The 24,376-nt window shown below is 35.8% G+C and overlaps 2 long non-coding RNA genes across 3 annotated transcripts; one reads left to right on the forward strand and one right to left on the reverse strand.

Moving 5' to 3' along the window:
* Positions 1–3,070: 3,070 nt before the first annotated feature.
* Positions 3,071–3,972, forward strand: LOC149265273 (uncharacterized). Its single transcript, XR_016251017.1, has 2 exons — positions 3,071–3,328; positions 3,560–3,972. It is a non-coding gene; the product is annotated as an uncharacterized LOC149265273 (long non-coding RNA).
* Positions 3,973–19,501: 15,529 nt separating this feature from the next.
* On the reverse strand, positions 19,502–20,647 carry LOC149265274 (uncharacterized). 2 transcript variants are annotated; one of them, XR_016251021.1, is made up of 2 exons: positions 20,432–20,647; positions 19,502–20,295 (listed from the first exon to the last, which is right to left on the reverse strand). It is a non-coding gene; the product is annotated as an uncharacterized LOC149265274 (long non-coding RNA). The 2 variants fall into 2 exon arrangements; XR_016251022.1 differs by having other exon boundaries at positions 19,502–20,298.
* Positions 20,648–24,376: the final 3,729 nt, after the last annotated feature.

Raw genomic sequence — 24,376 nt, forward strand, 5'->3', positions numbered from 1 at the left:
TTTTGTTTGCTGCCACAAACTAAACTCTCTTTTCGGCGATGTCTATACCCTTAGCCCCTTTGCGCTTAACTCCTTTGGTTACCTATGACCGCCAATATAGCACATAGGTGCCAAGACTTTAGACTCTTGCCAGGGGGGATTATCTCCACCCTTCGATATACTCCAATGCATTTGGGTGTTAGCCCCACTCTGAACCATTGGTTCTTTGGATCTCCACATGACCATGTTCCTATAAATATCGAAGCCCCCTTTATCGTAACTTTTTCAAGTGACATTTGCACAAAATTTACGACATCCTCAACCTCCAATATAGTTACCTCTGATATACTCACCGAAGATATTACATCATGCTCTCATCACTTCTCCAAGTGGCGCATTTTGAGAGGTGACACGTGTCACTATGAGTTGCCCCATTGAGCCAGCAAAATTTCCAAAGAAAGCGGCCGTTTGTCCACCTTACTACCACATCATGGCGACGTCAGTCACTTTTGCATCTTCTCATATTCAATCACATGCCTCCATGTGTCCTACCAGAGGAGAGATAAGGGGCTCTGTCAAACCTTGGTTTTGCAACAAGATGCTTTATTAATTTGGACTGACATTCCTCAATGCTTTATCTATCATCACTACTAGATATCGTAACTTCTTAAAGTACCACTATTAAGAAGTTGCAATATTTTGATATCCCAGACCTCCGATATTTCGATAACCTTTAGCTTCTGATATCCTGATATGCTCTGCTATGAGGTTAATATATTCTCTAACAAGTAATATGGCCTGCTTCAATGCTTCAATATTCATTCTTCTACTCTGCTAACCTCTAATACTCCGATATGACCTTCTCCAAAGTCCTGATATTCTAATCTCCATTATAGCTTGCTCTCGTTTATCAGTTTTCTTATGACTTCAACACCCTGACTTCAGTAGACCATAGCTTTTGTTCTAGGAGGTCATTTTTAGACATCCGCACACCATTGGAAAGATCTTTCAGAGAACTTTCCAATGGAAAAGGTACTATGTAGCCTTTGAGCCCATAGTCTACCTCTAAAATGGATACAAACTCTTTTCCACTATTTACTCCTTGACTCTTCTTATTGTTCCCGGAATCCTAAACCCTTGACCACCATAGGCATCATTTTATGGATGATCTAGTAAGCCTACCACATTGATGATTCTCTACATAGCACTGCAGCAACCAGGGGTTCCTCCTGGGCCATTACTGTAGCCATCATCTTATGGATTTTCTAATAGGTTTGCTACTATTATGATTTTCTACATAGCACTACAGCAACCATGGGATTCATCCTCGGCCATCACTACCAACAACTGTTGCGACAAGCATCCATGCTAGTATGGTTGAAATCAATGCCAACACTCCTGCCAACAATTAGACAATGGAAAATTCCCAACACATTTCCTAGCATGATTATTTACATCAATTCCAAAACTTGCAACAGATCTTTACTAAGCCACTAGCCATCCAGACAATGCCAATTGTCCAACATGGAGTTGAGTAGCAGTTCTCATCTGTCGAAGTTGTTGTAGTTATTTTTTATTGCTCGTATTACTATAAATATGAGATTCTTGTGCATTAACAAAGGTTTTAGTCAACACTTTTATGCATTAATGCTGATTCATTCATTCCCAAATTATCTTTACACTGATCCTCTATCATTTCTACACATATATGACAAGAATTTGTAAATATTTACATGAATTCACCGTCCATACCCAAACAAAAAGAAAAAAAACACCTTCTCCCTGAAAGGAAAATGTTATCTCTATGCCACCCAAACTTAATTAATTTCTCTACACATCTATCACAACATCTATTTTAGAAATTAGTACGAAATTAGTTATTCTTAATTTTAATAATAAGTTTCTTTATCATAAATATTTTTCAAAAAATATTTTAAATATACTAACTAATTTATTATATTTTTTTATATTAAAAAGTTAATATCTATTAAAATTTAATTAAAATAAAATTTACTGATACTAATATAGTTTTATAAATATATATATTAATTAATAATTAATAATAATACATATTAATTAATTAATTATTATTAAAAATAAGTATTAATACAATAATCATATAATAATTTAAATATATATTCTAAGTAACAAAAACATATATAGAACATTTTAATGAACTAATCCTATGGAATTTACTTCATTACTGGTATATTTACCACAATATATACCCATTAAATTATATCAAAGATTCTAAGTAAAAGAAAACATATATAGAACTTTTTAATAAACTAACCCTATTACATTTACCTCATTACTTGTATATTTACCTCAATATATACACATTAAATTATAGCAAAGTTTTGGGGGCTAACCATGTGCCCTATCATTAGCTTGATAATTAATATAGCCACCCCTCATTGCATTCGACACATAAGGGAGCTCATAAACTATTGGCGTAGGAGCTTATGACAATGGGTTATCGCTTTAAAAATAAGGAATTTAACTTTTTGTGTGTATTAGATGTCATAAATATTGCAATAAACTACTACATGTGTAACAATTAATTTGTGTAATTTAATATAAACTATTACACTCAAAGCAATCGACATTTTATTCTTCTTTAAACCCAGGTTTGATGGGCCTCTCACATTTCTCTTTTCCTAATCTTAGTATTCAATTAGCCCAACATCCAACAACAAAAAAACTTTATGTAAATATACAAAATTACTCTTTATCATTATCTATTCAGTGTTGAATGATGCCATATTTATATTTATCTTATTTTCTTAACTTCTAACAGTCAAGGTGGGGGCCATTGCCTAGAAACACACATTATATGTAAACTATCAGTGAATTCAATGGTTTTGAATAGACTTGGTCTAGGTGAGCACAAGGTTGGGGTTTAACATTATCTTGTTCGCTCAAAGATATGGTTCTCATGCATCATAAGGTACGTAATACGACTAATATTTCTCGAAACACGTGCCATTAATTGTGCTATGATCCACTTAAACACCTGGACTCATCGCGATCGTCAGTGTCCCACTGAATGATCCAATGGTGCAAATGGTTTGGGGAGTAGTTAGGGAAACTGCCCCGGACCTCATTCTGACATGCTCTCGATCAGAAATCCATCTGCAACCCGCTCAAGGAATCAGGGTTTTCCTTGCCACCAGGTACATCTGCTTCCCTTTGATCTTCTCCTAGTTGTTTCGAGTATGATCTTGGAGGAAGAATTTCTTCTGAATACAGGATTTAATACCTGCATATTTAGTTTCCCCAATGTTTGGCTACAATGGTGGCGGTATGGACGGTGCCTCCCTCTGCAACTGCAACATCTCGGCTCCAGGTAAATGTTCTTTACATTTTGTTTCACCTACGGAGACATTATTTTCCCAGTGATCACGCTTCTGACTACTATCTTACAAGAGGGTTTCTAGACTACATGTTTAGGTTCTCTACTCAGGTGAGACGAGTTAAGGAACCCTCATCAATTCTAGGGTTTTCCATTTTCGAAATGGGTCCTTGAGTTTGTTTTTGTTATTTGTTTCTAATAACCTTTTTTGGTGGACCTTTACAGGTATGACAGAAATATTCCACACTAGGCTATATGTCCTCGAATATTTTAGTTCAGTTGAGGACAGTCGTACTCGCATATGGGTTCTATATTTCTAATTTTTTGTTCTTCCACCTCTATGTGAAGGCTCTCCATTACTATGATAAGTTTAGATACATATATGTATAATTTTTCTCTCCTATTTTGAAAGGCTATTATTTCCGCAATACAGAGTTCTGAAAGTTACTGTGTCTTCAGTTAGGGTCTTAGGGTTTTGAATGTAATCTCGTCACCTTAAGTGTTGAATTTGATGTTGTAAGAGAACTTTGTAAGTTACAGGGGTTATGGCTTCCGCTCGAGGACCTTGATGCCATTGTACACATTTATTATTTTTCCAAGATCTACTGAATCAACTTAAGGCTATTTGTCCTCGAATATTTCAGTTGAGCTAAGAATAGTCGTCCTCACATATGGGTTCTATATTTCTAGGTTTATGTTCTTCCACCTCTGCGTGAAGGCTTTCCATTATTGTGATAAGTTTAGATACATATATTTATAAAGTGTCTCTAGTCTTTTGAAATGATATTATTGCCATAATAATAGTTTGATCTGCTTAACTCAGAATTTACTGAATTTTGTTTATTCTTGTGCGTTCTCTGGTTAATGTTATAGAAATTATTTTCAAACCCATTTATAGAGTTTATATTGTTCTTATATGGTGCTTACCATAAGGAATTAATTACTATGTGAAAAGTTAAAATGATGGACCATGTATTATTTAATATGGTTGTAACATCTATTTTTCTTACTTTCTGGGTTTACGTATACATATAAGGATGGTACTATTAAGTTCCTGTGTGCATGATTATGCTTGTTTCGCTCTGTTTCTATTTTATTTTAATTCTCTGATGCCCGACAGAGGATAGGATCCTCAGCTACAGGGAACCTAAATCTCTTCCCATGGGGCATCTACCTGAAATTTTATTCAATGTCGCAAACCTTTCCAAGCCAAAACCCCAAATTTCCTAATTGATTTGTGCTTAGTTATTAATTATTGTTCATATCACAGAATCAGGGACTATATTTCTTTTACTCGGTATAATGGTTCATCTAATCTGGCTATTCACACTAGTGACCACACTCGTTTTTCTTCTGAATATCACATTATTTTCTGAGAAAACCTACCTAAGCACCAGGATAAAGGGAATTGTTGTAGTCTGACTGGGAATTTTCTTAAAAACTATTATTTAAATTTATTTTTTTTTGTTACTATCCCTTTATTTTTACAGTAACACTTTGCCATATGTCTCGTTAAATTGTAGCAATATTGTTTCCATGTGTTTTTATTGTATTTCCTTTGAAAAAATACTTATTGCGACAGGAATATTATGTCATAGTTTAATTGTGCACGAGACTAATGTTGGAATTTAATTCCAACTGCAACAATGAACAGCTGCACAGGAATCTGATTTGCAGTAAATGTTAAAGGTGTTCGGTGCAGCAAAGTCGCCTTTGATATTTCTGGACATTAATATGCATTAAAGTTTGAGTTGATTTCCCCTGTAGACAGCCGACTTGTTTTTTGATAAAGGCATCACCGCCTTGCTGCAATAAATTCTGAGATAAACATTAAAAGATATTTTGTAATATTTTATTGTTTTAATCAGATATCTTTCAGCATATAAATACCGCACAGCAGTTCTGTTTTAAAGTTAGCAAAAGCAGCAGCACCAGCTGAAGAATCACACAGAGCAGAGGAAAGCACGCAGCAGCGTGAAGAGGAAGAAGAATAATTTCAGAACAGTGAAATGCACAGCAGTGCAGAAATTTGAATGTAATTTGTTTTTTATGTTTATCTGTGTGGAACAGAATCGTTCCTTAGTGAATTTCTGAAGTAGATGTTCAGCAATAGAAGTTTTGAAATTCCCTCAGTATGAGGAAGACAAATCTGTAACAGTTAGTTTATTTTGATAAATACAAGTTAATTTCTTCCTGTTGCTGTTACACCGTCACCGTTGCTGTTACACCGTAACTCAAAAATTACTTGACGTCAAAAATTTACGTTGCTGAAACACGACGATCAGCGTTGCTGAAACACCTGTTTCAGCAACTGGAAAAAAAAAACTGTGTTGCTGAAACACCGTTTCCAGCAAGCGATTTTCTGTTTTTCTGTGTAAAAACAGAGTGCGATTTTTGTCTGTTTGTTATGGAATTTATCATAAAATTCCAACATGGTATCAGAGCTAGTCTAGGCACTCAGTGAGTCAAAAACAGAGATTGTTTTTCACTCATAGTCAGTATCTTTTCTTTACCACTACAGGTTAAGATGGCAGATGCTGGAACAGGTTTGACAAATCCCCAACTACCTCAGTTTAATGGGAAAAATCACAGTTATTGGTCCATAACAATGAAAGCATTGTTTGCTTCTCAAGGACTATGGGAGCTGGTTGAAACAGGGTATGCTGAACCTGCAGATGCAACAGCGTTGGCTGCTTTGACAGCAGCAGAAAGAGACCAGTTGAAGAGTGACAGAAAGAAGGATGCCAAAGCCCTCTTTTTCCTCTTCCAATCAGTACATGAAAGTGTTTTTCCGCGGATTGCAGCAGCAACAAAATCTAAGGAGGCATGGGATATTCTCCAAACTGCCTATCAAGGCATGGAGAAGGTGAAGACTGCAAAGTTGCAGATGTTGAGGAGAGACTTTGAAAATCTCAGCATGAAGGAATCTAATACAATAGATTCATTCTTCACCCAGGTTATTGGCTTGATAACCCAGATAAGATCTCATGGTGAGATTCTTGAAGATAGAAGGGTTGTAGAGAAAATCTTGAGATGTTTACCCTCAAGGTTTGAATCTATTGTGGTGGCAATAGAAGAAACAAAAGATCTCTCACAGTTCACGGTAGATGAGCTGAGTGCTTCTCTGTTGTCTCATGAACACAGACTGAGTAGAGGAACAGATTCCTCTTTTGAGCAAGCATTCAAGACTCAGATGTATTTTGGCCAAAGAAGAGGTGGAGGCAGAGCAAATTACAGAGGTCGTGGAAGAAGCCAAAAAAGAGGCAGAAATTATCCAGCTAGCACAAGCGGAAGGAGCTGCAATCAGAACCAAGCTGAAGGTTCAAGCAAACAGCAAGCTCATGGACAAAGGTATGACAAATCCCAAGTCCAATGTCATTATTGTAAAAAATTTGGGCACTATGCCAATGAATGCAAGAAAAAACAAAATGACATGAACAATAGGCAGAATGTTAATTTTGCAAATGAAGAAGATAAGAACCCAAAGAATGTGCTGTTAACATGTAACATAACACAAGACAAACAAGATGATTTTTGGTTCTTAGACTCAGGTTGTAGTAATCACATGACTGGAAATATTGCAATGTTTGCCAATCTGGATGAAAATGTGAAATCTGAGGTAACAACAGGGACTGATGATAAGATAACTGTCAAGGGTAAGGGCAGTGTCAATATCCGAGCAAAAAATGGAGAACAGATGACTGTGCAAGCTGTATACTATGTACCTGGTCTGAAATGTAATCTTTTGAGCATTGGACAGCTCATGAACAAAGGTTACAACGTGTCCTTCAAAGATGATTTGTGTACTATCAGAGACATACCTCCAAGTAAGAAGATCATTGCACAGGTGCAGATGACCAGCAATAGAATGTTTCCTCTCAAGCTCAGGGCAGATTTGAAGGAAGGCGGAACTATTGCGGCTGTAACACAAGAAGTCTTTCAAGAACAGGTGAAAGATGTGAATTGGTTGTGGCATTTGAGATTTGGACATCTCAATTTCGGAGGTCTGAATCTGTTGCACATAAAGGGCATGGTAAAGGGATTTCCGTTGATTGAGAAACCGGACAGCCTTTGTGAAGACTGCATCTTGGGCAAGCAACATAAAGAAAGCTTTCCAGCAGGAAAGAGTATAAGGGCAAAAGCACCCTTGGAAATTGTTCACTCTGATGTGTGTGGACCGATGCAAATACCATCATTTGCTGGAAATAGATATGTTTTAACTTTTATTGATGATTACACCAGAAAGACATGGGTGTATATGCTGAAACAGAAGAGTGAAGTGTTTGAGAAATTCCGCCACTTCAAAACTCTTGTAGAAAAGCAGAGTGGGCATTATATCAAAGTGCTCAGAACAGATAGAGGAGGATAGTACATCTCCCAAGAATTTCTACGTTTTTGCAAAGAGAATGGCATACAAAAGCAGTTCACAGCAAGGTATACACCTCAGCAAAACGGTGTTGCTGAAAGAAAGAATAGGACTATTCTTGACATGGTCAGAAGTATGTTGAAGGCAAAACACTTGCCATATGAGTATTGGGCAGAAGTTGTTACTTGCGCAGTTTACATCTTGAATAGATGCCCAACTAAAGCTGTCATGAACAGAATACCAGAAGAAGCATGGAGTGGTCAAAAGCAAACTGTCACTCACATGAGAGTATTCGGTTGTGTGGCATATGCACATATACCGAATCAGCTAAGGAAAAAGCTTGATAGTAAGGGGGAGAAGTGTGTCTTTATTGGCTATTGTGATGAGTCAAAAGCATACAAACTCTATAATCCATCCACCAAGAAGTTAATAGTAAGCAGAGATGTGCAGTTCATTGAAGATGAAGCTTGGGATGGAAGCTTGGAAAAAATAGTGAATGTGAAGACAATAGTGTCTCATGAAGAAGAAGAGGAAGGGACAGCAGCAAATAATCCTTCCTTGGTGGCTCCTCCTACACCACAGCAAGTACAACAAACCACACCATAAGCTGGAATCCGAACAGCCTTGAGAAGTCAAGGAAGAACAATTGCTGTTACACCACAAACAGCTACTGCTGAAACACCACAGGGATCAAATACACCCTCAAGTTCGGATGGAACTCCAAGCACACCAAGAAGACCAAGATTCAGAAATCTGAATGAGATTTATGAACAAGGAGAGGTAAGTAACAATACCGGTCTGAAATCATTATTTGCTTTGTATTGTCATATTGATGACCCAATCCATTTTGAAGATGCTGTAAATGAAGATAAATGGATTGAAGCAATGAATGAAGAAATTGGTGCAATTGAGAAGAGTAAAACATGGGAGTTAGTGGACCTCCCTGAAGGCAAGGATGCCATTGGAGTTAAGTGGGTCTATAAGACCAAAAGTAATGCTGAAGGTAAGATTGACAGGCACAAAGCAAGGCTTGTTGTGAAAGGCTACAAGCAGCAACAAGGCAGAGACTATGATGAAACCTTTGCACCAGTAGCAAGGATGGAAACAGTCAGAACAGTGTTGTCTATTGCAGCACAACACAAATGGAAGATTTATCAGATGGATGTTAAATCTGCATTCCTGAATGGAGTGTTAAAAGAAGAGGTTTATGTTGATCAACCTCCGGGCTATGAAGTTGAAGGACAAGAGCATAAAGTTTGTAAACTGAAGAAGGCTCTTTATGGGCTGAAGCAAGCTCCAAGAGCATGGTACAGCAGAATTGATGCTTATCTGATTGAGAATGGGTTTGCTAAGTGTGATGGTGAACCCACACTCTACATAAAGCAGAATGACGGTAAGATTATTATTGTTGTTTTATATGTAGATGATCTGATTTTTACTAGCAATGATGCTTCTCTCATTGCTGATTTTAAAGCAGTCATGAAAAGTGAATTTGAAATGACTGACTTGGGCTTCTAAAGATATTTTCTTGGAATTGAAGTAGACCAAATTGAAAATGGTGTTTTCATTTCTCAAGATAAATATGTAGAAGCTGTTTTGAAGAGATTTAACATGCAGAACAACAACGCTGCTGTGACTCCAACAGTAGTGGGGCTGAAATTAACCAAAGAAGACAGCAGCAAATGTTTTGATCCAAAATTGTACAAGAGCATAGTTGGCAGCCTTATGTACTTGACTGCAACTAGGCCGGACATTATGCATGCTGTGAGTTTAACCTCCAGATTTATGGAAAGACCGAAAGAGACTCATTGGCAGGCAGCCAAGAGGACTCTAAGGTATGTGAATGGAACGAAGGGGTTTGGTATTTTATACTCCTCTTCTGAAAGTTTCATGTTGACAGGTTACACTGACAGTGATTGGGCTGGAAGTGTTGATGATAGGAAAAGCACATCGGGATATGTGTTTCATATGGGATCAGGAGCCATCTCATGGGCTTCCAAGAAGCAACCAGTTGTGGCTTTGTCAACAGCAGAGGCAGAGTATGTGGCAGCAACAGCAGCAGCATGCCAAGCAGTATGGCTGGGAAGAGTTCTCAAAGATTTGTGTCATGAACAAGAAAATGGCACAACCATTTACTGTGACAATAGCTCAGCAATAGCATTGTCTAAAAACTCTGTTTTTGATAAAAAAACAAAGCACATAGACACCAAATATCACTTCATACGTGAATTGGTTAACAATGGTGAGATTGTTTTGCAGCACTGCAGAACAGAGGATCAGCTTGCAGACATCTTGACAAAACCATTAGCAAAGAAAGGTTTTGATCATTTCAGAAAATGTCTGGGTATGCAGCAGTTGAAATTAAGGGGGAGTGTTGGAATTTAATTCCAACTGCAACAATGAACAGCTGCACAGGAATCTGATTTGCAGTAAATGTTAAAGGTGTTCGGTGCAGCAAAGTCGCCTTTGATATTTCTGGACATTAATATGCATTAAAGTTTGAGTTGATTTCCCCTGCAGACAGCCGACTTGTTTTTTGATAAAGGCATCACCGCCTTGCTGCAATAAATTCTGAGATAAACATTAAAAGATATTTTGTAATATTTTATTGTTTTAATCAGATATCTTTCAGCATATAAATACCGCACAGCAGTTCTGTTTTAAAGTTAGCAGAAGCAGCAGCAGCAGCTGAAGAATCACACAGAGCAGAGGAAAGCACGCAGCAGCGTGAAGAGGAAGAAGAATAATTTCATAACAGTGAAATGCACAGCAGTGCAGAAATTTGAATGTAATTTGTTTTTTATGTTTATCTGTGTGGAACAGAATCGTTCCTTAGTGAATTTCTGAAGTAGATGTTCAGCAATAGAAGTTTTGAAATTCCCTCAGTATGAGGAAGACAAATCTGTAACAGTTAGTTTATTTTGATAAATACAAGTTAATTTCTTCCTGTTGTTGTTACACCGTCACCGTTGTTGTTACACCGTAACTCAAAAAATTACTTGACGTCAAAAATTTACGTTGCTGAAACACGACGATCAGCGTTGCTGAAACACCTGTTTCAGCAACTGAAAAAAAAAAACTGTGTTGCTGAAACACCGTTTCCAGCAAGCGATTTTCTGTTTTTCTGTGTAAAAACAGAGTGCGATTTTTGTCTGTCTGTTATGGAATTTATCAGAAAATTCCAACAACTAAGGGACTGCTCAGGCTGTTGGTAACCTAGCTCAACCTTTTGTTAACCGCCAATTCCCTACTCCATATTCAAAACCAGTGTATGCTTCTCTTTATGTAAATTCAAATGACTAATGCTATAGTCAGTCTTCCTCCTATAGTATGATATCAGGTCAGTCTTTTTCTTCTAGTTCCCTGCCATTAGTTGGAATTTGCACAAGACCAACCATTTCATAAAAATTATCCTAAGTCTTTCCTGTGTACATTTGACATTTAGCGTTGTGTCAATCACAACCAATCTCGGGATTTAAAAGCTTACATTGAAAATAAAGAGGTTTATTTCCCTTTGACCCAGCTTCGACCTTTTATTTTCAATGTAACGAATGTGTTGTGTCAATCAGAAGTAGTCTCGGGATTTAAAATTTTACATGAAATATAAAGAGGTTTGTTTCCATCAGAGCCAGCTTTAGCCTTTTATTTTCAATGTAACGAATTCTTTCGATGAGTCATTTTTTGTTTACAAACTAAAGAATAACCTGGTTGATCCTAACCTTACATATTCTTTCTACTTAGCTTGATTCGGTCAAAGTATTTACATATGGCTTAGTTTATCTAAGATAGGCAATCCCCGACATCAACGGTCAGCGAAATTAAAATAAAATCCTAAGCACATAGAGTATCTATCTGACATTTATTCATTATTTATTATTGCATGCACACACTTATGTTTTATTTACTGTTATTAGCCACTTCCACAGTTTATCGTATATATATTTATTGTTTCCATCTGGGGCCAGAGTCTTAATTGAAACTTTGCATGGAAATTAAAATTTTACATGGAGATGAAAACTTTTAATAGAAAACATGGGTAATCTCTCTTACTGTTTTAAGTAGAGTCGCCTTTACATGGAAATGAAAACTTTTAATAGAAAACATGGGTAATCTCTCTTACTGTTTTAAGGAGAATTTGAGTATGGGGGATTTTCGCAGTGCATTATATTAGATATCATTTTTGGGATTCAACTGCGTTAAGTAAGTCATTCAAAGTATGACCATTTCCATGAGAGGTAGTCGTAAAGTGACTAATTTCTCATGATTTTTGAATAGTTCACTTAGCACTCATTGCATCGGGTGATGCTCACAGGGGTGAAGAAGTGGGATTGAAACTAGTGAAATGTGGAGAACGAATCACATAGCATCAATCATCACTTCCGGGGCTTGCACCCGGTAACCAGGACTTCCCAGGAGGTCACCCATCCCAGAACTCCTCTGGCTCAAGCGCGCTTAACTGTGGAGTTTTTCCCCACAATCAAGCCCACTTAGCTTGCTACCCCATTTGCAAAACCTTAGCAAGTATTGTGCCTCATGAACCATTCAGGTAGAGATCCCTTGACTCTTTTTTGAATTTAAGTATGGGGGATTTTCGCCCACCTGTAAACCCAATTTTTTCAACACCAACCTTTGCAAAGTAAACAAAATTTTTGCAATGCCAACCTTATCAACCAACCTTTGCAAAGTAAACGCAAATTTTTGCAAAGTAAACACAATTTTTGCAACGCCAACCTTAGCAACCAACCTTTGCAAAGTAAACACAAATTTTGCAATGCCAACCTTAGCAAGCACACCAGGAATTTCTGCAATGCCAACCTTAGCAACCAACCTTTGCAAAGTAAACACAATTTTTGCAACGCCAACCTTAGCAACCAACCTTTGCAAAGTAAACAGCAACCAACCTTAGCAACCAACCTTTGCAAAGTAAACAGCAACCAACCTTTGCAACGCCAACCTTAGCAAGCACAAAAGGAATTTCTGCAACGCCAACCGTAGCAAACAACCTTTGCAAAGTAAACACAAGCAAGCACAACAGGAATTTCTGCAACCCCTTATAGCATGAAACATCATCCCCCGTGTTTTAGAGTCCACCATGATGCCTCCATCTTACCACAATACATCCACGACTATTAATTATTTTATTTATGTATTAGTTTATTTATTAAATTTCTTACAGGTGTGTTACTGTTGTCGCTATGTTTTTTTACGGAGGAGTGGTACATAAGTTATAACAAACTTTTAAAATACAAAACTCAATCTTGAACATACAAAAGTTTAACTAGTTATAACAAATTTTTAAAATACAAAACTCAATCTTTAACGTACAAAAATTTAACTAATTATAACTAATTACACTTTTGCATACACAACCCGAATAGGAGACCAAAAATTCAAAAACATGAAATTCCACCGGCATGCAACCCCTTATAACCCCTTATAACATGAAACACCATCCCACTTGTTTTAGAGTCCACCATGATGTCTCCATCTTAGCAACCCCTTATCCCACCTGTTTTAGAGTCCACCATGATGTCTCCATCTTAGCACGATGCCACCGATTACTATTAATTATTTTATTTATTAAAATTCTTACAGGTGTTGTGCTATGTTTTTTACGGAGTGGTACATAAGTGGTACATAAGTTATAACAAACTTTTAAAATACAAAACTCAATCTTGAACGTACAAACATTTAACTAATTACGCTTCTGCATACACAACCCCCCATTCCAGAAAGACCGGGAAGTGTTACAGAAATTATAACAAAATTTTAAAATGCAAAATTGAATCTTGAATGAAGAAAAACTAACAAAATTTTAAAAAATGCAAAATTGATCTTGAATGAAGAAAAGCTACAGTATAAAGCTCCCTCTCATTCTTAAAAAAGTAAGGAATGGTAGAAAAAGTAGTTATCTCAGTCGATAAAGATGGAGCTTTAGCAAAGCTCCATCTCATTCTAAAAACAGTAAGGAATGGTAAACAAAGTAGTTGGAGGAGTGGTACAAAATATATTTTTTTAAACTATCTATTTATTAATTCATTTACTCCATACACTTTGAAAGTCATTTACTCCATAAGTTTCACTAACTTTAACATCGCAGCCAATACTTCAAAACTCAATTCTACAAGAAATTCAATTCTACAACTTGTCTCCTCTGCAGATTTTTTAAATTAATTCACTAAATTAATTTTAAATGGTATTTCTTCTTATCCATTATTAACGAAACAAAATATTCAACAAACCTCCTTCCACTCAAAGTTTATATATATATATATATATATATATATATATATATATATATCTTTAATTAAGAAGACTTATAACTATGCAAAAACAAATTCTATGAAAAATAATCGATGGGAAAATAAAAGATACATATATTTACAAAGAGATAATTATAAGAAATCATGTGTATAAACTAGCAATTGCACCTAAAGGTGCAAAGATACACCAAAGGAATAAAAAACTTAGAAAATTTATGTAGTCATAAAAAAGAGTGTACTCATAAAGTTTGTATAAATTTTAATTTATCGTAAAATAAGTTTAAAAAACCAAAAAAAATAATCTTTAGAATTTCAAATTTCAACACTAGGTGTGACCAACATTTAAAAACTTTGATTCAATTCAAAAACTCTCCAAATGCCTGCCAAAAAGATTAAGAATCCATAACATGAAAATTTGATTAGAGATTCATGAAAATAATAACACTAAGAATTTAACTAAATGACAAAAGTTTCTCATAGACTTGGAATGACATGGGCATTATGTCCAACCTCTTTTCCTGAACTAGAAAAGTTGACTAGACTCATTGATATTGAAAAAAATAACCCCATTTACAACAAGAAATGTTGACTAGACTAGTTGACATTGAAAAGAATAAACCCATTTATAACTGTCATATAAAAAACCAAGTGAAAACCCAAAGAAATTTAAAAAATATATTCAGTATATATTCTTACTTGACCACAAACCAACCTTCATTCCAGTGAAAGCAATGTACCCTGCAAAGAGTTCCACACTTGTTCACTATTTCACCACACTTTCTCAAAGATACTAAATAATATGATGAGGATTTTGAACATTTATTTCCATCATTTATTTCCATCATATAACGCCATCAAAGGTCTCAAAAATTGATTGCTCTGGTTATTAATATTATTTAACATGGTTATTATTGCTTTGGTTATTAATATTATTTATGTAGATTTAGTTAAATAAAAATATATTTAGAACATGAGTAATACTGTACTTTCACTCATTGAACTTTTAACTTATTTGTCAAAAATTCTTATCCAATAAATAAATACATATTTAGAAAATCACCATTTTAAACTGATTTATGTATAGGTCAAAATAAAAATATATCTAGAAAATGAATTCGAATCCATAAAATTTTCCATGAAAATTTTCAAATAAAAAATTATTATCTAATAAATAAATACATATTTAGAAAATCAATTATTTATTTATGTAGATTTCGTTAAAATAAAAATATATTTAGAACATGAGTAATAATGTACTTTCACTCATTAAACTTTTAACTTATTTGTCAAAAATTCTTATCCAATAAATAAATACATATTTAGAAAATCACCATTTTAAACTGATTTATGTAGAGTTCAAAATAAAAATATATTTAGAAAATCAATTCGATCCATAAAATTTCCCATGAAAATTTTCAAGTCAAAAATTATTATCTAATAAATAAATACATATTTAGAAAATCAATAACCTTATTTATTTATATAGATTTAGTTAAAATAAAAATATATTTAGAATTTGAGTAATAATGTACTTTCACTAATTAAACTTTTAACCTGTTTGTCAAAAATTCTTATACAATAAATAAATACATATTTAGAAAATCACCATTTTAAACTGATTTATGTAGAGTTCAAAATAAAAATATATTTAGAAAATGAGTCACAATGTACATTCTTTTTTTCTTACTTTATTGGCTTTGGCGCCCACCAAAGAAAGAAAATTTTGAAAAATGAAATTTTTCCAATTTCACATTTGTTTTTATTTTCCTTCCTTTTCTTTTTCTAAATACATACAATTATATAACCTTAACCTTAACATTATATGCTTACATTTTTTTTATGCCGCTTTCCAACCCTTCAAACCAATAATAAAATTTTTCTAATTTCACAATTATTTGTCTTTTCATTAATATTAACATATTTCCAAACTTTTTACCCCATTCAAGCGAAATTGGTAACTATGATTTACAGCGACTATCCGATTCTATCATCATTTCCTTAGGTTATAAACATAGATAAGCAAGATGCTCAGCTTTACAATATTTCTATCCAGGAAATAAGAAGTAGTGCTGATATCTATCATCATTTGCTTGCGTTATAAACATAGATAAGCGAGATGCTCAGCTTTACAATATTTATATTCAGAGAATACAAACAAGTAGTGCTGATCATCGCAAACATAATGAACAAAACGTAAGTAGCAGCTATATATAAATGTATAGATATATAGATATAGTTATATAAGCATAGATAGGACCAAAAAGAGAGGATTACATGCTTGGAGAAACGGTCGGAGCGCAGGGATGTATATTCGATCAGATGCCAGTGACAATTATCACACGTATGTCTAATCGGCGGTGGCTGCGAGTCTCATCCCAACAAGAGAGCAGTGCCTAGGAAAACTGCAAATAAAGTAGTTAGGACTCCTATTCAAGTAATCATGTCATTGCCAGTGTCCTAGCGCTTTGAATTCCCGGCGGTACAGGTTTTATAACCGTTCACGTCTGCGACCACCACGTCGTGAAATCTCCGGTAATAGTTGAATATTGCACGTATAATTACTTGAATTTAATTCAATGGAATTCAAGAATATTTTAAAATGGGATTTAAAAGAGTGAGGTCAAGAAATTAAACACTTCACTTCTCTCTGGCTGAACTTAATTGCATTATCAATTTCAAAAATATTTTAAAATAGGATAACAAGAGAGATGAATAAATTGAATTCACTACCTCTCTCCCAAATATTCTGGAAATTTATAGTAATAAAGATTACTTTACTAAGGAAATATTCTATAAATTTACCATAATAAAAATGGTTCCATTAACCATCAGAAACAAAACTCAAAATATTCCAGAAATGGACAATGATAAAGATGGCCCCATAGCCACATTAAACAGCCTTGTTCATCAACCAGATACATGGCCTTCAAAACACATTAAACTTACCGAGAGAGTCGCTGGCCTTGAATTTCTTCCAGCCAACCCAGCGAGACGGGTCGGTTTGAAAACCCCACCCATGTGATCCCCAACCGCGTAGATGGCACCTTCAACAACAAGTGCAGACTGAATCAACAAGCAAAGGGTCAGCATGCCCATTGTGAAAAGCCACACACTGCCGCCTCCCTCGGCCATTTTGCGGTACAGAACCAGAGCAATCAATAACACACATAAAATTTTACCAGATCGCACTAACAGAATTAGATTTTTACCAGATCACCCTGACTGGGTAGAACAGTGACAAAATTAGATTTTTACCAGATCGCCCTGACTGGTTAAAACTGTGACAAGATTTGGGTGGAAAGAACGGTAGCTAGTGAAAGACAGGATGCGATGATTTATATAGTGAGATGTAGGTAGATCCCCGAGTTTGTGAAAAAATTGTAGTATCTTCAATTCCATGCATGGTGGTAGGTGTTATAAGTGCCACCAACTGCCCGCCCACTTCGACATTCATTATTCAAAGATTACGGTCATTAATTCCAAATAACGACTATATCACCTCCGTTAAAATCACCGGCCACCACCTCCGTTATTGAAATTTGGCCGAGCAAAACAAGCTGGAAGAGAGACAAATTATCAAAAGATTAAGTAATATTAAAAACCTAACCTGATTTTGAGGGCTCTGCTCCAAACTTTTCTGCGTAGGACTCTGCCCCGATGATGGAGAGAGGGTGTCGACAATTCTGGCAGAGCCATCTTGGAGGTTTTCCCGCACGCTGTTTGACAAGTTAACGGCGGAAAACAAAATTAGTAGTGACAAGTTAACGGTGGAAAATTAAAGTAGTACTGACAGATGTACCGTGGAAAACAAAAGCGTAGACGATGGTAAGCAACCCACTGATTCAAAAGTAACACCGTCAGTGTAATTATTTTAAAACTAGCAATTGTCCCAAAAGGTACAAAGAGAGGCCGATAGGATTAGTAGAAGGAGGAAACCTATATAGATAGGCAAGCATATATAAAGCTCAGTAGTGACGAAGGCGCTAACCACGATGAGCAGCGTGTACCAGCGGAAATGTAAATTACAGTGTTTTACATGGTAATTGAAAAGCCGGGAATTAGATTTGCAAATATTAAAACAAATCACTTACATTGGTGGTTCACACTATAACTAAAACATTAACTAATTGTAAGTTGCTTTTCATAAAATTCATTTAGTATCATTTATATAGATGAACCAAAAAATAGGTTTGTGCAATTGGATGAGAAAGCGTTCATAGAAGTCTTTTTAAAGAGAGCGAAATAACTGACAAAAAGCCCACTCATTTGATTCCAAAATCCCAACAAAAAAACGTAACAAAAACATAAGAAATAAACCCAATCAACTCGAAAAATGTGAATTTGCAGTCCTGCATCTCAAAATTGCAAGGCAGACGTTTACTTAAAGAAATACAACTGTTGATATTTACATGAACAGAGTAACAAGAAATACAACTGCTGATATTTACATGAACACAGTAACAACCGCCCTTCACAAATAACTTAATAAGTTAATGGAACATTACTGAATATATACATTAAATTTGTTGACTATATAGTGTATACACAATGAATACTTAAGAAAGCACACTACAACTTTGATTCCCATTCATTGTTTACTCAACAGTATCATAGTATTTCATTTGTTCTCCGTAATTTATGTTATGACCATCAGAAAGAACAGGGAAATGCACAAACTGACTACTGATACACTCCTAGATTGACAACAGTATTAGCAGAACAATAATCAACCAACATATACAAAAAAACCAGGAAAGGGAGTGTGGCAAGTACTCTACAAAGCTTTTCTCTATGTTTCAAATCTGGGTCATAACCAACTCATCGCCAAACAATATTTCTTCAGGATTAAAAATGTTAGTTACGAGTAAGGATGAAAATGAACTGCATCTCCAATGCAGTAAGCCCAAATCATTGTATGAAGAGGCAAAAAGAAACACTTAGATTTAGCTTCAATGACAAAAAATCCAATTCCTTCTACTGTTCTCAACGTAGGCAAGAATCTTACAAGGAATAAGTCTAGACACATTATCAGAAGTGCAATCATCATTCTGTTGGATTACCCAATGTTATATCAACAAAAATTTCAAAACCTTCAGCATAAATGCCAAAAAAAGAAGCTTTGCTTTGAGTTTCCCTTGTCCATTACATTCTCTTCATCACTCCAAAAACATTAAATGATGAATGCAAGCAAGAATCGAACCAAAGTTTAACTACAAAGAAAGTTTAAAACTGGCATGAACCAAAACCCATGAATCCTCGAAAAAGACAACAGAAACTGGCTTAAAACAAACATTTATTCGAAGTACCATCAGAATGATAACTGAAAGATTCACACCTTAGCCAATAATTAAAATATCAGTACTTGTCATGTAAACAGGAAAAGCTTGACAATGCAAAAAGTTCAAATTAATTTCAGCATGACCACCCAAATGTAATATCGAATTGAATGTATATCAGAAGATGTACTATTTAGCTCAACAATTAGCATGCATGTCATTTATTCTCAATCCTAACTCAAAATTGATTCAACCAAAGGAGTTGAAAAGTTGCACTTCCAAAACAGTAATGAGTTGTGATCTATTAATGTTGTCATTATTACATCAAAGTCATCTTCTGTCATTATTTTGACAGCAGAATGTGCAACCCAGCATGCGAAGCAGAAAATACCAGAGGTAGTTCATCCATCCGAGATAGCAAATACCAAAATAGACTTCATAGCCTTTCGATCATGAGTAATGGCCCATGATCTAAAATTATTAAGAACTTTCTTCCAAAAATGCAAATTAAGGTCTTTGCAGGTGAACTGTTAAGTTCCCAACTCTTTGCCAAACTGAAGATCACTGTAAGAAGTTTTTATGATGTTTTATTCCACATTTTGTCATGTCCCAATATATGAAATCGAAACCTTCCAGCACTCAGTTTTGCTGGAACACCACCAGATTCTTTTCATTCAGCAACCCTATAATGTACAGAAAAAAATAGTGCTTAAAAATGCAGTTCATACTGTCTCATTTATCCTGATATCAAGAATATCGTTAATGATATCCCCTTCAGGAAAAGTTCTCTTAGATATTCCATGATCTCAAGTTCTCTCCAATTCAGATGAAACTCCACTTGGAACTCCATTTTCTGTTAAGGGAGATCCAATAAGATGCCTTGACGAAACACTTGTTTGCCCCTCCAATTTAGCATCATTTTCAACATTGCCTGTTTTAACATTTATACAGGTGTCTTGTGGTTGAGTCCTTGACGTAGATTTGATAACTCCAGCAGGTAAGACCCACTTTGACCAGTCACCACGCCTCCTTATCTTGTCAGCCTGTCACAAAAGACTGCTGAACAGAAACCAGATAATCTCCTTTATGTAAACCAGAAAAGATATGAACTTATTGGGATATCAATTGTAGACAGTAGTAGGCTTTAAAAGACATTGAATAATAACAGATGAACACTTATCCAATATCTCACCAGATTAAAACCTGCAATCAATGAAATAGGCACCCAACCCTGCCCATCCATATTCATACGCAAAAAGGGATCTTTACATAAATTTACAACACTGCAGACAACAAATAAATCGTAAAGAATGTACAACACAATGGGGGTAAGAACAAACTAATTGTAAGCAGATAGAAAGTTCAAGTAAAGAGGCTTTTTATAATTAGTAATAAGTAAACATATCAATTGTTAGTCTGCATAATGTATATTTTCGATAATGAGAATATAAGTTCTTTTTATGAGGGAAAAAAACATATCAATTGGTTCATGCTAATGGAACAACAATAATCAGACCCCTGCACAGGAAAACCTGGCATGGTACTCGATTGACTGTGATGAGAGTAAGCATGAGCTATTTGTCATAGAATTAAAAAATCAAAAGAATCACATTTTGATGAATTACAAACATACTAATTGGTTCATGAAAATAGGCCACAAGTAATAAAAGTGTATGTCTCAGAAAACCTGAAGTAGTACTCAATCTGATTGACTATGCTAGCACACAAATGAGGATCAGGTGCAGAAATGAACACACCAGGAGGTGGGGGCTGCACAAAATAAGGCCTGCCTCTAACACTATCTAGGTGTGTTCTTGGTGGAAAATATAATGTTGGTATAGCTGCAAAACAAAAATTCACCCACTACAAATATGAATATTGTGACAGTAACAAGATATGAAAAAGCTATGAATTATTCCTGCCAAATGAATTGGAATAAGAACCACTATACAATTACCATGGAAACCAGGATTATTTGCTAAACCATAATTTGGAAGAATCAATGGGGGAAGTGGTCGATTCCTTGGTCCAACTCTTTGATACATTGCAGTATTACTGTACCATAAAGAGCTTGCTGAGAATTCCAATCATAGTTAAGCCTTCTTTGCTCGTGTATCAACTTATGTTTTAGCAACACATCTGAAAAAAAAAAAAGAAAAAAAAAAGAGGTCAATCATAAACTCAGTAACAGTCTTCAAACACAATATGTGAGTTTTGTAACTTTACTGAATTAGAAGCGGAAAAAAATGGTCAGAAACATTGAAACATTGATAATCAAAACAAGATAAAGCAAATTTTTGAAACAACACTGGATCATATTTACTGCAACATAACTTGTGAGCAGTATGAGGCATAGAATACACCTCAGACACTGACTGGACACTAATTCAATTATTTTTCAGTTAAGCATACACTAATTTTATCATTTTTCAGTTTAGAGTGCCAAGCTAAGTCATTTTTTGAATGGAAGAGGGACAAATATCCAACATTGCAAGCCTCCGGGTCAGCTCGCTAACACCTCCAAAAGAGAGAAAAAGGCCCAAATAAGTAGTACCGCAAGTACACTAATCCATACCCCATTCAGTCAATGTGTATGGGATGACAGAACAATGGAGAGAGATGAACAATCTCACAGATTCAATTGGGCATAACCCACATTCTAGCCAGAGTCTAAAAAGAGAAGACAATGAAAATAAAAACCGACATTGATTCAGGTAGCTGCAATGGATTTTTCCTTTACAAGAACATCAGACATTTGGAATATGGTACCCGGTTAAATATGTTGCCTATTCCAGCTTGGATGGAAAGAGAGCCATGCCTCGTACAGTACTTGACCTTTTTAATATGCTAGTATTTTTTCAGTAACAACCTAAAAAAATCCACACCATAGATGATCTGTCCAAAAATTGTAGCCACCTAATCACTGAAGCCACATTGGCAAAAGGAGTCATCAAAAGACAGTTTGAAGGAAATGGGTCGAAAATTTCCGTCTTTGATTTTGATAATGTCTGTTCCCTGGAGGGAAGAGAGTGGGGACGAAGAGCAGATAAAGCTGCAGTCGCACAGAACTGCAGACACAGACGGAGCACTGAAACCTTGCTGCCAGTGGCAGAGAGCAAGGACTGTAAATCTGTGAAACACTCTGTACCATCCCTCTCGATAAAGCAATCAACAATTTTTCACTTTACAATAGATGTTACTGTTCGTGCTTTGATTTGTTGCTCCTTATTTCTAGAGCATGGTATACTGAAAATTAAATAAATAAAAACGGACAGTTCCATGTTTCTGGGCTTCTTCATAAACCTTTTTGCCGTTTGAATGTTGTAATGTAATCTCCACTTACAGTTTTATCAAAGCATCATATAATCGTGTTATTAGCTCGGATTTCTTGTTGTTAGAAACCCTCTATTAGCAGTAGCAAAGGTTTCCCCACTGTAGCTTTTGTTTGTCTAACAAATCAATACAATATATGTCTAGTATCATTTTATGCTTCACCTATAAATGAATAAAAAAGCACAAAATGCAATAAAAATAACAGTTGTGAACACATGAAACAAATCGAAATTGCAAATCTAGTGTTATGTAGCCTCTGTTCTAAAATACAGAACAAAACACGCGCATTGTTGCATAATGTAGGTTGCACAATCGGTGTGAACAATTTTATTGCCAACTTAGGAATAACCTGGCATAAAAACACAGTGGAGAAAAATCTGGAAGAAACAATGGAGAAAGTAAGCAAGAATGGCCTATTCTGAAGATTTATAGACAGACCAGTGAGCCCTATGGGTCAAAGTGTCAAATATTTAAAGGGGTGTCGTCTAATTGCATAGCAACCCAACCTCTCCATCCAATAACTTGACGAAATCCGATAATGAAAAAACTTCAATTTTAGTAATGAAAAACTGTTTTTTTTGGTGCAATTTTTGAAATTACAGATCGCTTTGTTGCTCTCCATTTCCATTTTCGCGTCTCAATATTGCAATTTCTGCAATTCCAAAATTCAGGCAAAATTCTTGCCCGTTTTATATAAAAAAATCAGCAGAAAGGCTTCCATTTGCTATGCGATTAGCTTATTCCCTCAGCGGGTCTGAGTTCGACCCATGAAGACCTGCAGGGCAACCTCGTTCCCGGAAAATCGTCATTGAACTGTTTTAGTTGTTTGCCAGGTCCGAGCCCCGAGTCTATGTCAAACAAGGCAATTCCCGTAACGCTGGTTTAAATATGGTAAGCAAGATAAATAATAATTTTCACATTTTTATTTTAGTAGCCAAACAAATGCAGACACATAGACATGAACATCTCCCTGTAGAGCACACGTGGCTTCTGTGAGTGAGAGTAATTTTAGTTGAAAGACGTGACGATACAGAGAAGGGGTTGAAGGTTGTATGGGATAATACAAGTCACTAACTGTTAATTGATTTCTGTAAATACGATCTTAAGCCATTAAAGAGCAGTAGTATGTACTCTGTCCAATGAAGCTGAGAGTGGGCGTCTAATTTTAGGCAACCAGAACTTTAAAATATTTCAGCTGGGAGTAAAAACGGAAAAACACTAAGAAAACACAGGCACAGCATTTGCGCTTGAGAGCACTAACCTGCAACGTGAACGGAAGAATTCTGAGAACCTGGGCGAACAATTGTTGTGAATCTGGAAACAGCTCTGTCCCTGCCAGAGAACACTAATAAAACAGTCGAATAACAGATCTCTGAGAAACTGGGAACCTGGGCGAACAATTTCTGAACCTGAAAACAGCGCAGTGAATAACAGAACAAATAAGACAGCAAAACCTGGACAGATAACACATTAAAAACTGCAGACATTATTACAGCAGTGAGTGGAATTGAAACTTGTCGTTGAACGCGGTGTTTTTTGTTCCGCCGGGCGCGGGCGCAACGTCCAGCTATGCCAACGCTCAGTCAGTGAGGCAGCATCCATGAATACCTCCGCCCATGAGGCCGATATGCAGGTAATGGTGTCGTGAATACCTCCGCCCCTGAGGCCGATATGCGGGTAATGGTGTCGTAAAAACCCTAAGTCGTTTCCTGCCCACTCCGCCAGGTGTCAGATGTGCATCAAACCTGAACGAAGACGAAGCTAATTGTCAGTTCGCCAAGTGTCAGCGTCAGAATAAGTAAGA

The sequence above is a fragment of the Pinus tabuliformis genome, chromosome 6 (genome assembly GCF_031772625.1).
Source record: "Pinus tabuliformis cultivar Carrire ecotype Pingquan chromosome 6, CPIR1, whole genome shotgun sequence".
NCBI classification, from domain to species: domain Eukaryota; kingdom Viridiplantae; phylum Streptophyta; class Pinopsida; order Pinales; family Pinaceae; genus Pinus; species Pinus tabuliformis.